The sequence below is a fragment of the Sander lucioperca genome, chromosome 1, assembly GCF_008315115.2.
Source record: "Sander lucioperca isolate FBNREF2018 chromosome 1, SLUC_FBN_1.2, whole genome shotgun sequence".
In the NCBI taxonomy this organism is placed as follows: Eukaryota; Metazoa; Chordata; class Actinopteri; order Perciformes; family Percidae; genus Sander; species Sander lucioperca.
This window is the reverse complement of record NC_050173.1, coordinates 7023131-7040424: the sequence shown is the minus strand read 5'-3', so window position 1 is coordinate 7040424 and position 17294 is coordinate 7023131. Positions and strand designations below refer to the sequence as shown.

General features: G+C 40.0%; 2 protein-coding genes and 1 long non-coding RNA gene across 3 annotated transcripts in view; 2 read left to right on the top strand and 1 right to left on the bottom strand.

Annotated features, from left to right (window-relative positions):
• Nucleotides 1-17294, bottom strand: part of nfkb1 (nuclear factor of kappa light polypeptide gene enhancer in B-cells 1) — a 1201612-nt gene that overhangs the window by 345017 nt on the left and 839301 nt on the right. The window lies entirely within an intron of this gene.
• Nucleotides 1-17294, top strand: part of sqstm1 (sequestosome 1) — a 585288-nt gene that overhangs the window by 207014 nt on the left and 360980 nt on the right. The gene's annotated exons all lie outside the window — the stretch shown is intronic.
• LOC116060843 overlaps nucleotides 6178-17294 on the top strand; it is a 14541-nt gene continuing 3424 nt past the window's right edge. The window contains exons 1-2 of the long non-coding RNA XR_004107591.2: nucleotides 6178-6190; nucleotides 10270-10273. This is a non-coding gene — a long non-coding RNA (uncharacterized LOC116060843). The remainder of the gene's footprint in view (nucleotides 6191-10269; nucleotides 10274-17294) is intronic.

The window sequence follows — 17294 nt, the reverse complement described above, 5'->3', positions numbered from 1 at the left end:
CCTCCACCCAGGTCCACGACTGCGGTATCACCCTCAACCCCACCCTATTGTTCCTACCCCAAGTTAACCAGGTTACAAAATCTGCCTTTTTACATCTCAAGAACATTGAGATGCTTCCAGTCGTCCCTGCCCTCTACCGCTGCCGAAACACTTATCCATGCCCTCATGACCTCCAGACGCGCCTGCTGCAATAGCATCCGCTATGGTAAACCCAACAAGATCCTCAATAAACTCCAATATGTCTGAAACTCTTCCGCCAGCATGCTCACTAGCACCTGCTGCAGAGACAACATCACCAATGACCAAGCACCAAACCTGGAGAGAGGTCTTTGCAGCTGCTGTCCCTCCCTCTGGCACACCTTCACCAACCACATCCAAAAGCCTTCTCTAGAGGTTTCTGGGAACAAGAGATTATATATCTCTATCTTTGTGTAGTAATAATTTTTGTACATATGGAATATGTAACAGAGTGGAGGCATAGTCTCTTCACTGAGAGAACCAAGGTAACAATGTAACTGGATGTCTTCTCTTGGTTTGTTTGAATAAACTTAATGTGAACACAAAACAAGTGAATATTGGGCCAAACCAAATCTAAAACAACAGAAAATATTGTCTGATGAGAACAACTGAATATTAAAACAAAACATGAGTAAACGGCAGAGTTTTGCTCTAAAAGTGAGCTACAACACCAGAGAACGATGCCCCAAAGCTGAACAGGTTGGAAAGATAATCAACAGTGTTTGATGGATCAGACCAACTGGAAGGCAGCACAGTTTCTTTTGTTCTCATATTTAAATCCTCACCTTTGATCAATAGAGTGACATCCATCTTTGAAGGTCTCAGGTAAATCCTTAGACAGGGCACTCTTCATGGACACAAAGCTGGGTTCTGGTTCAGTTCCAGGTTCAGGTTCAGCAGAATCAGGTGTGAGCTGCTGCTCTGGGCTTCAATACAGACAGAGGTTGAGTGTGAATAATGGTGATGATAGTGGGAAATCATTTCCTATGCATATTCTCTCATGTCTTATATGATGATAGTTGTCATTCTAGATATCATGGTAATGTCCTGTATGTGCAGGTAACTTTAGACTGTAGAGAGAAAGGATGACAGCTGGACAGTGTTGGAATGCAACAAAGTACAAATACTTTGCTACTGTACTTAAGTAGAATTTTCACGTATCTGTTCTTAACTGAGAAAGTATATAATTAAGATAAATATGTATATAAGCCTAATTATTAAAAAGAAATGCCAATAATGACTTACTTTCTGACAGAAACACATTGATTAAAATCAATAAAACAATCCTTTATAAGGTTCTACTTTAATAAGATGCCACTGTTCTTCAGGAGGAGTTAGTTCTTTCAAATGTTTGGTAATGTTGCTGACTTCATAAAGTAAATTAAACCATTTCACAGCCGCTGCTTTGACCACTCAGCTCCCTAGTTCACTCAGAGCTGTGGAGATCTGCCAATGAGAGGCTAATAAATAACAAAAGGAGACATAAAAGCAGGAATGTCTGTAGCAATAGTACAGTGTACTGTAGTAATATCCTACATACTGGTGAATTTGGGGACGTTTTATGAAACTAATAATAAGGTTATTGTATACCGGTGGCCATCTTTTCCAGGTACCAGCGGGGAACAGAGAGCAGGGGTGGTCTGAGAGATCACTCTGATCAGATTTTAATACCAGGTGAAAACAGGGCCATAGATATCCCAGAGTGCACCTGGACGACAGGCTACAGTGGGCTGGGAACACAGAGACCCTCTACAAGAAGACCACACACCCAATGAGACAACACTACTTCTAGTTTGTTGGAGGTTTCAGAACTCACCTCAGTCTTTTCCTCCTGTCCACTTCCAATTTCCTCCTCTCCATTTCAATTCTTCTCTCCTCCATTTCAATTCGCTCCCTCACAGTTTTCATCGTTTTAATCTCCCTTACAGGTCGCCTTGTTTTTTAAAGTAGTGGTGTCTCCATGGACCGGACACTCTTCATGGACACACAGCTTGGTTCAGGTTCAGGTTCAGGTTCAGCAGGGTCTGGTCTCTGATGGGTCCTGTTAGAAAGAGAAGAAGACCACTTTTTAATCTCCAGAAACAAGCTGCTGGAGAAACTAGAAGCTATCAAGCAGAAAATAAAGTCTGAAGCTCTTCACTGAATGATTTCTGTTCTCTGCTCATCCTGCTCTGTCATTCATTCTCTTTCTGGGAGAACAGAAACATTGGAAAGACTCCAGGATTAATGACTTACGTTCTGCAGTCTCGGGTGATGCTGTTAGAAAGCAACTGAAAACATACTTGTTTCGACTGGCTTTTGTCTAATGTTTGTAAGGGGTTTTATTCTTTTAATCCTCATTGCAATTGCATTTGTTGTTGCTTGTTTATTTTCTCTTTTGGATCATATTGTATTTTAATCAAATGTCTTTTGTGTGAAGCACTTTGTGACTGTGTCTGTGAAAGGTGCTATATCAAATAAATTACTTACTTACTTACTTAATGTCATCTTTCTGTCCTCTAATGGAGACAAGACTCCATTATGACAATTAATCTCACCTTTCTGTCCTGTGTATCGAATGTAAAAACAGGATTTAAAGTGGAGCTTTCGCACGAGTCTTTGAGGAGAAACTCGAAAATCGTTTGAGTGTTTGTCGACTAAGAATTTCTTTAATTAAAAGAGAGCAGATCTGGGCTCAGGTCCCTGATGTAAACGCCTTCTTACTGCATTATATTCTATATATTTACATGTTTAAGTGTTACCTGCCTCCTGAGTTTTGTGTTCTACTTCAAATAAATAAGGACGTTAGTAGGAGCCTAAATGCAGTCATTTGTGTTTTGGTAATTGGCATACAACAATTTCCTTTACCATTCTCACCTTATCTCTCTGGCTCTCTACATCATTTGTGTAAAAGTAAATAGTTAAACTTTTACCCTGTGGTCCTGTGGATTTTTTAATGTGAATTAAGACGAGGAGAGTTAGAAGAGTGTCGAGCCAAGGCTTCATTCTGTGGCAACCTACCACATTTTGTAACTTAAATTTGTGCATACTAATATATCTGAATGCAGGAATTTAGATGTCAGAAGTTTTTTTCACACCAAATGATTGCTGAGAGTATGGTCTACACTTACGCTATTTGTAGAGTGTCCTGATTAGGATTGGACACTACAACATGTTATTGAATTGGAACACAAAGTTGCATCATAAAGAAGTGACACTAGTTTCTGTTGGAGGAGTACCAGCTCATAATGACGCAGTTCCATATTTGTTGATTTAGTTAAAGAATAAAAGAGCTGAGTCATGTTGTCTCCACATCAGTCCTGCCAGTGAATACAATGACCGACACTAACTGCTGCAGACAGCTTTCTGATCTTCAACACAAGAGTCCTTAACACTTTCTCAGGAAATAAGAAGTGAAGTAGAAACATTATATTTAACATTACAGAGCCAGAAACAGACCCTGAAGAGAAGAAAGATTAACTTGTTGTTAAAGAGGTGATAGAATGATTATATAGGGTATTTCACACTGTTCCTTAAGGTCTCCTAATATGGAATGTAACATTGGTTGGGCTGAAAATTGCCCGAGTGCTAGTCTATGGGTCCTTAACTACCCTGTGAATATGGCCCTATTTGTAACAAGAGCTTTTCTTCCAAATATGGTATGCTCATGAATATTTAGATGAGCTGCGCGTTGATTGGTTGAGCAAACCACATACACATACAAGGAGACGAGACTGCAGGTCTCATATTTCAGACACTGCAAAGTTATACATTGTTTGTCTGCTATTTCGTTATTAAATTCACTTCTGAGACTTTTTTAATGCGAGAAATCAACTATATAAAGCTCAAATGTGGGCTGTTTTACGAAAATATATGGCTAATTGCAAATTTGGTAAGACGTGTCGGACTTCAGGAGCTCCACACAGTCTGACGAGAAAGCGGCAGCCTGCTGGGCTACATACCCAGGGCAAAGTTACCGTTACTGGGTTACTGGACTACCGGGGCTCGGGGCTCCGCGGAGCTGGCCGGCTGCCGGCATAACTATAGTATATTTACAGTTTGAATTTCATCACGCCGCTTATATCACAGTTACCCCAAGGTCTTACAACGCTAACGCTTGTGTCCGATTTAAATTTAATGCAGTTTTGTGAATTTGAGGGGTTTTGTTAGCTGGAAATGGCAAAATTCGCAAAAACATTTTTATTATTTTCATGTTTTTACATCTAAGTGACTGATGGGAACAACAGTCTTTGACATTGGTCCAGTAATACAGTTTTTTTTCGATTGCTAAATGACAGTGGGCACAACTGGAGTAACTTGCAAAACTCTAACTACAGTCTACACAGCAGCAGTTCATGTGGACCAGACTCTAACTCCAGTCTACACAGCAGCAGTTCATGTAGACCAGACTCTAACTCCAGTCTACACAGCAGCAGTTCATGTAGACCAGACTCTAACTCCAGTCTACACAGCAGCAGTTCATGTAGACCAGACTCTAACTACAGTCTACACAGCAGCAGTTCATGTAGACCAGACTCTAACTCCAGTCTACACAGCAGCAGTTCATGTGGACCAGACTCTAACTACAGTCTACACAGCAGCAGTTCATGTAGACCAGACTCTAACTCCAGTCTACACAGCAGCAGTTCATGTGGACCAGACTCTAACTACAGTCTACACAGCAGCAGTTCATGTAGACCAGACTCTAACTACAGTCTGCAGCATCGCTTGAACACAGTTTTCAAAACTCTACACACTTATCCCATCACTTTAACCACAACCTGCACAACACTGTGGATTTACAGCACTTTGTTCAAATGCTAACACACTACTGTCAACACTGTTAACCACACATTCAAAACACAATAGATTTCAGTCTGGTGCCTATCAAACACTGCTGATTGTAATTTTAGCTGTAAGCCTAAGCAGGTGTCTTGTTTTAGACTAGTTAGTGAACATATATACGGTATTTATACAGAGAACGCTCAGGAAGCCTTTTATTGTATACAAACACCAAATAAGAATGAATCAATTATACACTGTACCGTTTGAGAGAAACAGGTAAAAGAGCAAAGATACCAACATGTCCAGGTAAATTGTTTGAGGTTATATACACAGCTATACACTATATCTTTACTATAGTAAAACTGCGTTCTTACTGTTTTTCGGAAAGTAATGGAGGTGAAAGCAATGGAAACACCACAATCATTAGTATTTAGAGATGATGCAGACATCTAGTGTGATGAAGAAAACTTGCCTCATGATGCTGGAGAGAGACAGGATTAGTCACACTATTCTCTGTTACTGTTATGTACCTTTAGTTTTTTTTTTTCCAGTAATTCCATAAATTACTAGAGACAAAATACTATATTGAAGCAAATTGCTGATTTTCATTCCTTGTTGTTTAACCTTACGTGAAATTGGTATATTATAAAATCTATATATTTTCTTTAAAGAAACTATTGAGTAGTGTGAAGTCACTCATACTGTAAAGATGAAAAGTTTATAATCTCTGTCTTGGTGTTTGATGCTAGTGTTTTTACTCTCAGTGTGTTCTGAGTGACAGTGTGTGTTATCTCAGTGTGTGTGTCTCAGTGTGTGTGTGTGTGTGTGTGTGTGTGTGTGTGTGTGTGTTATCTCAGTGAGGATTGTTCTGAGTGTTTGGCTGCACTGAGTCTGTTGTGTTGCTGTGGATGAGTTTAGCAGGTGATGTGAACTGTTTAGTTCAGGTGACTGTTGGTAGTGCAGACTGTAGTTTGAGTTTTACACATGTGGCTTCAGTTGTGCCAACTGTCGTTTAGCAATAAAAAAAACTGTAGGTGTAAAGAGTTTCAGAGAAAACAAAAGTAAAAGTTACATCCCATGAACCAGTTGGTTCAGTGTTGTTGTGCAACAGTATCACCTGATGTGTTCCTCATATCAATCATGTCAAGTTGAATTGTGTTGAAACAAATTCCACAATTATTCTCCCACTCTTCTCAAACTCCGGCTGCTGCCAATCAGCAGTTAGGTGACTTTTCTAAGCATTTGATCTTGGTCCAATGGGGGTGAGAGAAGCTGCAAAGTCACTTTCAGTTCTCCACCTGCTTTGTCTGGAAGTCCCTGAACATGTCTGCCCACATTCCTCTGCTGATGGGTCTGATATGACACGTTTCCTTATACTTCCTCTTACAGACACTTAAACAAATGTTTTGTGTTTTGGGGAATGAGGAAACATTAAAAACAGTTGACTTAAAAAAACACGACAACAATGTCTTTACACAATGCCATGACAACCTTCAGTCTGGAATGTATGTGGGGCAGAGGAATATGTCTTTGTCAGCTGATGATCAGCTGATTCACCTCTTTTGATTAATTCTCTTGAATCAGTGAATCGAGTGACTCGTTTTCCATTTTATTGACTAACGGCATATACTGTAAATATACAGAATTTTCCATATTTGGATTAACAGAAACATCCGTTAACTTAACGGAAAATGTACTGGTAATTTTCTGCCAGAACATTATCCGTTTTACTACAGATTGGTTTTCTTTTTACAGTGTGGCTACCTTACCTATGGGCCACTTATTCTATCTTTAATGTTGTTTTTCTTCACTAATAGGCTGATTTATATTTGCTAATACATAATTACATCATGGTTTAACTTTAAATCATGTGTCATTAAAATTCTCTTTAAATGTCAGTTTTGCAGTTTGGCACTGTAGAAAAATAAACATCAAAGAGGAAATATTACAAGTAGCTGAAATAAAAAAAGTGATTTTATATCATGAAGCCTCTTTCCATACTTACTACCTCCTCTGCCCTCCCACACTTGTCTTTTCTTTTCATGCCACTTTCTACTTCTACTCCGCTACATTTCAGAGAGAAATATTGTATTTTTTACTCCACTACATTCATCTGTTACAGCTTTAGTTACTAGTTACTTTAGTTACTCCACTACATTCATCTGTTACCTCTTTAGTTACTAGTTACTTTAGTTCCTAGTTACTTTACACATTAAGATTTCTGCACACAAAACACATGTATTTTATCAAATCTGATGTTTTATTCTAAAGTAAACTAGCCAACAATATAATGGCCTACAAGTCCAGCTGAGACGATTAGACGATTAAACACACAACTGTTTGAATCATTTTTTTTGTGAGTATTTTTACAGTGTGGTATTAGTACTTTAAGTGCAGTAAACGGTCTGAATACTTCTTCCATCTCTGCCTGTCAGGAGAAGAGCTTCAATAAATAATGCTTCAAAAGTAAAACTAAATTTCGACGAGACAAAAACTGGCATAGCCATTTTTAACGGGGTCATTTTGGCAAAAAAGTCACAAATAATTAGTAAATGAATTAGTGAATATTCAGATCTACAAACAGTAAACACCAGTGTTGACGTATATTATGATTCCCCCAAACATATCAGAATCAGAATCAGCTTTATTTTCCAGGTATGAGGACACATACGCGGAATTTTATACAATGCTCACAATGTGCTTACTCATTCGGACACATAAGGAGTGGAAGCAGAGTTTATTCATCAAAAGTGTGTAATGTTACCTGTCAAGCTGCTCACCTGTTAAAGTCCTGTTGAGATGAGGTCAGAGAGACGTCCTCCGTCTGCAGACACTGACAGATGCTGCTGCTGTCTGTGTTCATCACCTCCTCACACCTTTACATCCAAACCTAGAAATGTCAGTATGATGTCAGAGCAGAGGTCAGCTGGTCTGAGCTGTAGTTCTGCCAGTCAGAAGCAGCTGGCAGCGTTACAAAAGCTCTGTCAGTCAGCACTCTGATGGCAAAGTTTCACAGCAGCTGGAGACACTGACAGGACTCCAAAGAGTCCAAACTGAAGGAAGACTGAAGCCCCAAAAGAAGAAGAAACACAACAACAGGTTCATTATTAAATGATGGAGGAACAACAGTCTATAAACTCATGACAGCAAACTAAAACACAATATATAAATAGAAAACTCAGTCATATATTTGTAAGCCCCTTCCTGTGGGTGCCTGGCGCCTGGAGATGCCTCTCTACACTGCTCCGGGACTCTGATGTGTGGTTGATGTGTTGGGGGTGTAGAGCTGAGAGACACAAGAACTGGACACTGACTTCAGGATTGTGGCTGAGACCTTTATCTGGTTTTTATTGTCTCACAGCAAATGCTGGCTTCAGCATCCTTTATGGAGTAGTGCAAAGTACACTGTCTTAGTTAACTTAAATGCTGATGTTTCAGTATACTTGTTGAGTACTGAAACACTTTTACATCAGTAAATAAATTAATCGAATTTGCATGGCTTGTCACAAGAAACTGTAGCTTGATGCTTAAATAAATTCAATGTGTGAACAAATTAACTAACGGGTGGTTTTAAATGGATATTTTCCAATAGTTTATGCCACCCACGCTGGTTAAGCTGCTTACTTTTATGGAGTAGTAGAAAATACAGTTTGAAAAACGACCTACAGGCACCAAATTGGAAGCCTATGGTGTCCTGTAAGGGACAAAAAGTGTGAATTGTTGAACTTTCCCTGTAATAGACATAACAACAGTGATGCCTGGTGGTCTACCCATGACCTTACATGTATGTTGATAGTTGGTGGCTGTAATCGTTCCTCCGGTCCATACTGACTGTGAAGTGATCCAGGGAATGATGCTAACTTTTTCTTATGTAATTATTTATACTTTAAACTGTTTTAAACTGTATATGGTTCAAGGTTAATTTATTGTCAGTGCTTAACATGCAGCTGTAGTATCTTTATGCTACACAAGCAAAAACAATCAAAATCAGTAGTGCATTTTCTGAATGTTCATACTGGAGAATTCAATCCAGTCACCTACAGACTAGTCTACAGTATATCTCATTAGTAAGTCAGAGGCTCCACCTGGTGGCTCAGACAGTGTACTGCACAACATCATTTAATGTAAATGTTCTTCTGGAGGAGAATTAAATCAGTAGTTCTCAAACCTTTTATTTTAAGATCTTATCCCTGGAAATAACAATCCCCAAATATTTAACTTGTGACTTGACCTTTATGTTATACGGAGGCTGCGAGGGATAATCATGTAATGTTAATATTTAACTTTTATCTAAACTCAGTTGTAAGCCTGATGCTCTTGAAAACTGGTTGATAGTTTGTAAGGCTAAGGGAATTAGATTTTCATTCTTTAAAAATAAAGTTGTGTCGTCAGCCAATTGAAATTGTAATTTGTCTGTCATTCACAACTAACCCTTCAATGCAACTATTCTGGATCAAAATGGACAACATTTCTGCTACCATTATGAATAAAAGAGGAGAGCTGCTGCAACCCTGATGAATTCCTTCTTCATCTCAAATCAGGGACAGGTGCCCTAGAGCTACACAACTATTGATTCCATTATATAGCATCCCAATTATATTCATACATTTCTCCCCAAATCCAAAATGATACAAAGTTTTCAAGATAAAGGGATGTTCAACAGAATCAAACGCTTTATAAAAATCTAAGAATATAATAAACCCACTATCATGAATAATATGGCTGTACTCAAGTAAATCTACAACAAGTCTTATGTTGTTGTGAATTGACCTTCCTTTCAAAAAACCTGATTGTGTCTCAACAATTGTGGTCGACATACCTCCCTTTAACCTAGTAGCAACAACTCCAGAGAGGAACTTGTAGTCAGTATTCAACAATGTTATTGGACTCAAATGATCTCAAATGCTTTTGTCTTTACCACATTTAGAAATCAGAGTAATTGGTCCTTGTTTCATAGATGACATCAGTTCTTTACTATACATTCCAGTTAACGCTTTGAATAGTAAATTTCTCACATCATTCCAAAAGAACTGCTTTTAAATATATCGTGAGCCCGTCCGTCCCTGACGGGGAGAGCTCTGCCTTTATATTACCACGAGTTTACAGACACGTCTCTGCTGATTGGCTATCAGCTGGAACACAGCCAATTAAAGCGAGCCATGCCCACCAAACCAGAAAACACAGAGCTCAGCCACACTTCTTAACAACGCTGTTTAGTCGATGCTCATTTTTCAAATTAAGGGACCCAAACCAAGAGATAAAATTGAAAGTTAAAACAGACTCAATAAAACATTTTCATAAAAGATGTATCAACATTAAATTGATTGGTCAGAAGCTGATGAAGTAATTACCTCTGCAGTTTCTGATGACTGATGACTTTAATGTTGTAGCTAGTAATCTGTAATAATACATCATCATTTATTATCTGATTGTATTTAGTTTTAATAATCTGAATGTGTAAAGGAACTAAAGCTGTCAGATAAGCAGCAAGGTTGTTGCTGAATGCAGCTTTTGGAGACGATGATGAAGAGCATTACATGTCATTTAGCTGTTTGGAGCAGAATCTAATCCATTCAGGAAATCATTGGTGATACCCGCATTCTCCTCACTAACATCAGCTGATGATCCTGATCAGACTCAACTGTCTGGTTCTCTGACAGGAGGAGACTCTCCATCCACCACAGGACACAGAGACACTGAGGAACCATGTGAACCTAACCCTAACCGTAACCTAAACCCAGGATAAAGAGGCTGAGTGAATGTGGTGTTGAAGGTGTGGAGGTGGATCAGTGAGTCAGAGGAGACTGAGTAGAAGGACAGAGAGCCAGCAGGACAGTCCACATACACTGCTACTCTACCAGAGACAGAGGTGGAGGAGGAGAAGATACAGAAGGCTGTTCTTCTCTTATTGTGCAAAAGGGAGGAGATGGATGTTCTGCTGTTACTGTGACAGACATAGTAACGACCATCATAGCAGAACAGACGCCAGGACTGATCATTACATCCAAACGGTCATCACTGTCTCCTCTGTTCCTGATTCCTCTGTAACTCACTGATATAACAACCTCTCCTCTCCTCTCAACCTCCCAGTAACAGCGACCAGTCAGACCATCTCTACACAGCAGCTGATAGCAAAACCTCTCTGGATGATCAGGATATGACTGATCCTCCTTCACATATGTCACCTTCCTGTTGTTGTCAGACAGTTTGAGTTTTCTGTTCACTGTGTTTGTGTCCAGTGTGAGTTGACAGGAATCTGACGGAGAGAAGGAGACACAACACAGCTGCAGTTATTAACCAATCAGCACGTAGATGATGACATCAGAGGGCTGAATGAGTGATGTCACAGTTCCATGAATGAAATGTAAAACAGACTTACACTTCCTCAGACCTGGTGTCAACCATCTGACTCCAGCAGGCTCCACCCTGAAAGGAGGAGGGGGGGGGGGATTACATCACTCTCACACATTATTATACACTGATGAAGGAACAGTCTGAAAGCTGGAGAAATACATCTCAAAAGTCCTGTCCTGAGGTCAGAAAGTTCAAGGTTCAGTTTAATGTACATGGACCAGTGGTGGATCTAGAAACGTTTACAAGGGGTGGCGAAAGGTCTTGGCAGGGTGGCATTGAAAGACGGTTCACGGAAACCCCCATATGTAAATGGCTTGTGTGGCAAATAGAAGAAAAACTGTAAAACTGCATAACATAATTATTAATATACTTTATGTACATATTTACATACACTATACAACAGCATAGAAATAACCAAAGACTGAAAACATGTCATTTTACTGAGTGACATGACATGTTATGCTACTATTATGCAATTTTTATGGAAGAAAAATAAAAACATAGCATATGGTCCAGGGGAAATTACAAGCCTACCCTCTTCCTCCCTGTCATCTTCATCTGCCTCCTCCTGATCACTCTCTGCCTCTGTCCCTCTTTTAGCCTTCCTTTTCACTTTTAGGCTCCAGCTAATCTCTCCAGCTACTCTGGCCTGTAAAAATCAAGATGTGAAAAGCTCTGGTAACCTTGTATTACATTACCCTGGGGCTAATAAGTAGGCCTAGCCTATAAGAAATATAAAATCTGAAAAGATTTATCACATGCACACAATAGTTATGTTTAGACTAGCCTGCTTAATCCCATTATATTTGTTGTTTTCCCAGTTTGACAGTAAATGATGTAACCTGGTTTAATTTGTGCAGCCTTATCGCTGTGATATGTGAGGAAGTGGATTCTGCTACTTAACTAATCAAATAAAGACACACGCAGACACACAGACGCACAAACACACACACACACACACACACTCACACACACACATACACACACACAGACACACAGACACACCGACACACACACACACACACACACACACACACACACACACACACACACACACAGACACACAGACACACAGACACACCGACACACACACACACACACACACACACACAGACAGACACACAGACACACCGACACCGACACACACACACACAGACACACACACACACACACACACACAGACACACAGACACACACACACACACACACACACACACACACACACACACACACACAGACACACAGACACACCGACACACACACACACACACACAGACACACAGACACACACACACACACACACACACACACACACACACACAAACACGTTTTCTAATGAAGTGATAAAAGCACTTCATTAGAAGACGTGTGTAGAACCACACCTGCAAAAGAATGGCACTGTTGCTGGCAGGAGTTTAAGGAAGAAGTTTGGATCCTGAAAAAACGCTGAACACACACACACACACACACACACACACACACACACACACACACACACACACACACACACACACACACACACACACACACACACACACACACACACACACACACACACACACATACACACACACACACACACACACACACACACACACACACACACACACACACACAGACAGACAGACAGACACACACACATACAACGCAATAACTTGCTAGGCTCAGCATGGGACATTCATAAAACAATGGTGGGTCTAAATGACAAAACAAAGAAAAAGGTGGCATTGGAAGGCTTCACCTCGGACATATCCCAGGCCCAAGAACTAAATCAATTTTATTCAAGATAGACAACCATGATTTTAGCAACGAAATTAATCAGCTGTCTGTTTCTCTGCACAAAGGGTTGTGAACAAATACTGCAAAGCCAAAAACAAGTCCGGGTCCAGACAACATTGGCGGCCGTGTTCTTTCTTGTTGTTCGGAACAGCTAGGCCCCATTTTTAATTATATTTTTAATCGATCTATGTGCCAACAGAAGGTCCCAACACAAGATGTCTTTTCAGCCAAATACTAGTTTGCCGTATTGCCTGAGGAAGCTGGCCAAGTTTAATGTGGACAAGACCCTGATGACCCTTTTCTATAGATCACGCTTTAAACTCCCAAAACTCAGAACCAACAGATATAAACGCTCTTTTGTACCTGCAGCCATTCTAATTGTTTACTGTTTTTTTTATAGTTTTTAACTATGCCTGCAAGGTAGGGAATCTTTGTATTGTGTGTGATTGTGTGTGATTTGTACTATACTATCTGCTGCACAACAAACTGCCTCATTGGGGGACAATAAAGTAACTTGAACTTGAACACACACACACACACACACACACACACACACACACACACACACACACACACACACACACACACACACACACATACGTTTTCTAATGAAGTTTTTTATCAGTTCTGTGGAAACCTGTAAAAGAATGACAGTGTTCTTGGCAGGAGTTTAAGGAAGAAGTTTGTATTTAAAAAAAAAAACAGCTTAACTTGAACACACACACACACACACACACACACACACACACACACACACACAGACACACACAGACACACACACACACACACACACACACACACACACACACAGACACACACACACACACACACACACACACACACACACACACACACACACACACACACACACACACACACACTTTCAGTACATACAGTCTAATCCAAGCATTGTTTATCAAAGAATTCCAAATTCCAAATAATTTCATAATGACAGCATGAACTTCCTTCATGTGTCTTTCCTGGTATCAGACCTGATGATCCAGAAGATCAACCTTTGGTTTGTTGTTGTACAGCAGAGTCAAAGCATCAGCTTTAATATTTGGGTTTTTAAGTTGCTGGGTGCATTGACTTGTGTGGTCTAGACCTCCTCTATGTGTAAAGTGTCCCAAAATAACTCCTGTTGGGGTTTGACACTATAAATAAAGTTGAATTGAATACTGGAGCAATTTCAAAGATTGTTGCTCTCATCAGTCATAGAAACTAACCTTTAACTCCACTTATAGAGACCTGGAACATAACAACCATGTTGTAATGCACTGTTTAATATTTTAACCACAAGAAATACAGCAAGTAAAGCCGGGATACTTGTTTGATAGAAATCAGTTCTTGTGCAAGTTTTAACAATGGTGGGACAGAGTGTGTTCACTTCTTTAGAAACCAAACCTGCATAAGACTGATAGTGTTCTTGGTAGGAGTTTAAGGAAGAAGGTTTGATTTTTTTTTTTAAAACAGCTTAACTTGAACACACACACACACACACACACACACACACACACACACACACACACACACACACACACACACACACGCACACACGTTACACAGGACAGATATTAATCTTCCAGTGAAGCTACGAGATGGAGAAGTGATCGGAATGAAAATACCAGCTGATACAAAATGATAGAGAGGTTTCTATTGTTCAGCTCGAACATCAGGAGACACGTAGTCTGAACAGGAGGAATGCTGCAGGACACACACACACACACACACACACACACGCATACACACACACACACACACACACACACACACACACACACACACACACACACACACACACACACACACACACACACACACACACACACACACACACACACACACACACAGACACAGACAACACATAACAGTACAGTACTCAACAAGTATTGTTGTGTACTGAAACATCAGCATTTAAGTTGACTTAATAATAATTCATAAACTATGTATCATTTTCAAGTTCAGATTGTGTTGTGGATTTCATTCTAAGAAAGAAAGTGTATTTTCCTCTACTCCATAAAGGATGCTGAAGGCAGCATTCACTGTGAGACAATAAATACCAGATAAAGGCCACAATCCTGAAACCAGCGTCCAGTTCTTGTGTCTCTCAGCTCTACACCCCCAACACATCAACCACACAACAGAGTCCTGGAGCAGTGTAGAGAGGCATCTCCAGGCGCCAGGCGCCCACACAAAGGGGCTTACAAATATATATTTATATATTAAGACTTGAAAAATGTAAAGTAATCCTTAGAACTCCAAAACACCAAAATATAGAATGTTGTTGTTTTTGAATTAATATTAATAAAGAGACAGTTTGACTGTAGATGTGTGTTAGATATCTGTTGGTTAGTTTCATGCCACCACTCTCTGTTAATGCAGAATGTACGGTGGCCCAGACGGTTCAAGAGCAATGCAACAGCCACAACACAAATATAATGGAAGTGAGCGTCCACGTTTGTGTTGTAGTGTTTGCATTTGTGTTGACCCGGCTGGGCCACTGTAAGGTTTAGTTTGCTGTCATGAGTTTATAGACTGTTGTTCCTCCATCATTTAATAATGAACCTGTTGTTGTGTTTCTTCTTCTTTTGGGGCTTCAGTGTTCCCTCAGTTTGGACTCTTTGGAGTTGTGTCAGCACCCTCCAGCTGCTGTGAAACTCTGCCATCAGAGTGCTGACTGACAGCTTTTGTAACGCTGCCAGCTGCTTCTGACTGGCAGAACTACAGCTCAGACCGGCCCTCTGCTCTGACGTCATACTGACATTTCTAGGTTTGGATGTAAAGGTGTGAGGAGGTGATGAACACAGACAGCAGCAGCATCTGTCAGTGTCTGCAGACGGAGGAGGAGGACGTCTCTCTGACCTCATCTGGACTTTAACAGCTCAGCAGCCTGACAGGTAACATTACACACCTTTGATGAAGAAACTCTGCTGTCGCTCCTTATTATTATTATATTTGGGGGATTCATAATATACGTCAACGTTGGTGTTTACTGTTTGTAGATCTGAATATTCGCTAATTAATTTACAAATTATTCTGTGATTTGTGACTTTTTCACCAAAATGAGCCTTTACATGTTCAGTGACGTCAGATTGAATCAACAGGAAACAAGTTCAATTTAAATCACTTCATTTCTGAGCACGTGGAGAAATCCCAGGCGGGGGGGTCAGGACCCTCCCCTCCATCTAAGGCCCCCCCCACACCTAAAAATATTAAAAACCACGCTGTGTATTGTAAAAACATAATGATGTATACTTGAAATATCAGTGTGTGTAGTTAAACAATACAAAACCCCAAACATTTAGAGTCCCCCCTCCCTTGCCTCACAGTGGTTTGGTCCACTGCCTGCTTTATGTTACCCACACACAACAACTCCGACAGACTACAGAAGAAGAGAACATACTGGTAGTTGGATTCACTACAGTAACGTTACTTGTGGAATGTAGTGAGCAGGCTGTTCAAGGCTATTTTATTCACATTAAACATCAGATGAAGTTTTTCTTTTCTCAAATAGAAATTAAGCTGATTAATTAAGAAATTAGTTTGCTATGTTAGTGTACTATAATGTAACATTACTTAACTTGTTTACCTATGTGCTCGCACTCACATATCAAAAAATGCATTGACGATGCGACACCAAGTCCTCCCGGAGTTGTGCCTTTTGTCATTAGTTTTGCTTTCAATAACTTCGTGAATAGTGGCAGTAAGCCAACAGCCACATGCAAGGTGTGTATTGTGCTAATGCTGGGAACAGGCACATTGCATCTTTATAGTTGTACTCATATGATGTGACAGACTTAGGTTAATATTTCACCAGGTTGTTGTTAAATAGCAATATGGAAAGTATCAGTTCTCACATGTTTGCACCATGGTTGGTGTGTTAACTTTCTATACAGATGTTTATTTGAAACTTTGAACACTGAAACATGTAATGCTTGATGAGGTTGGGCTTTACAGCCAGTTAGTAACACAGACAAACATGTATTCTTTGGTGCAGATACCAACATGTTGAAAAATACAGTGATGAAATTGAAACAGAGTTCTTAATTAGTGTTTCTTCAGATTGCGTTGCAGTAGACCCCATAAAGTTCTCCTACAACTGATGTTGATACTGGACTGTATGGATGGCAGCTACAGAACATGCTTTGCATTCATAAGATTTAGAGAATACAGTGTTAGGGACAGATCAGATGGCCAGAGACTTGAGACTTGACTTGGACTTCCAAAAAATGACTTGTGAACATCTCTGACATGAAGGAATCTACAGACAGCAGGCAAAATGCAGCAACTTCAGGTACAGCAAAGGAAGGACAGTCACAGCTAAAAACTTGTGTTAACCAGACAGTGCCCCTCCGGGCTGTCAGCTGTTCTCTCTGAGT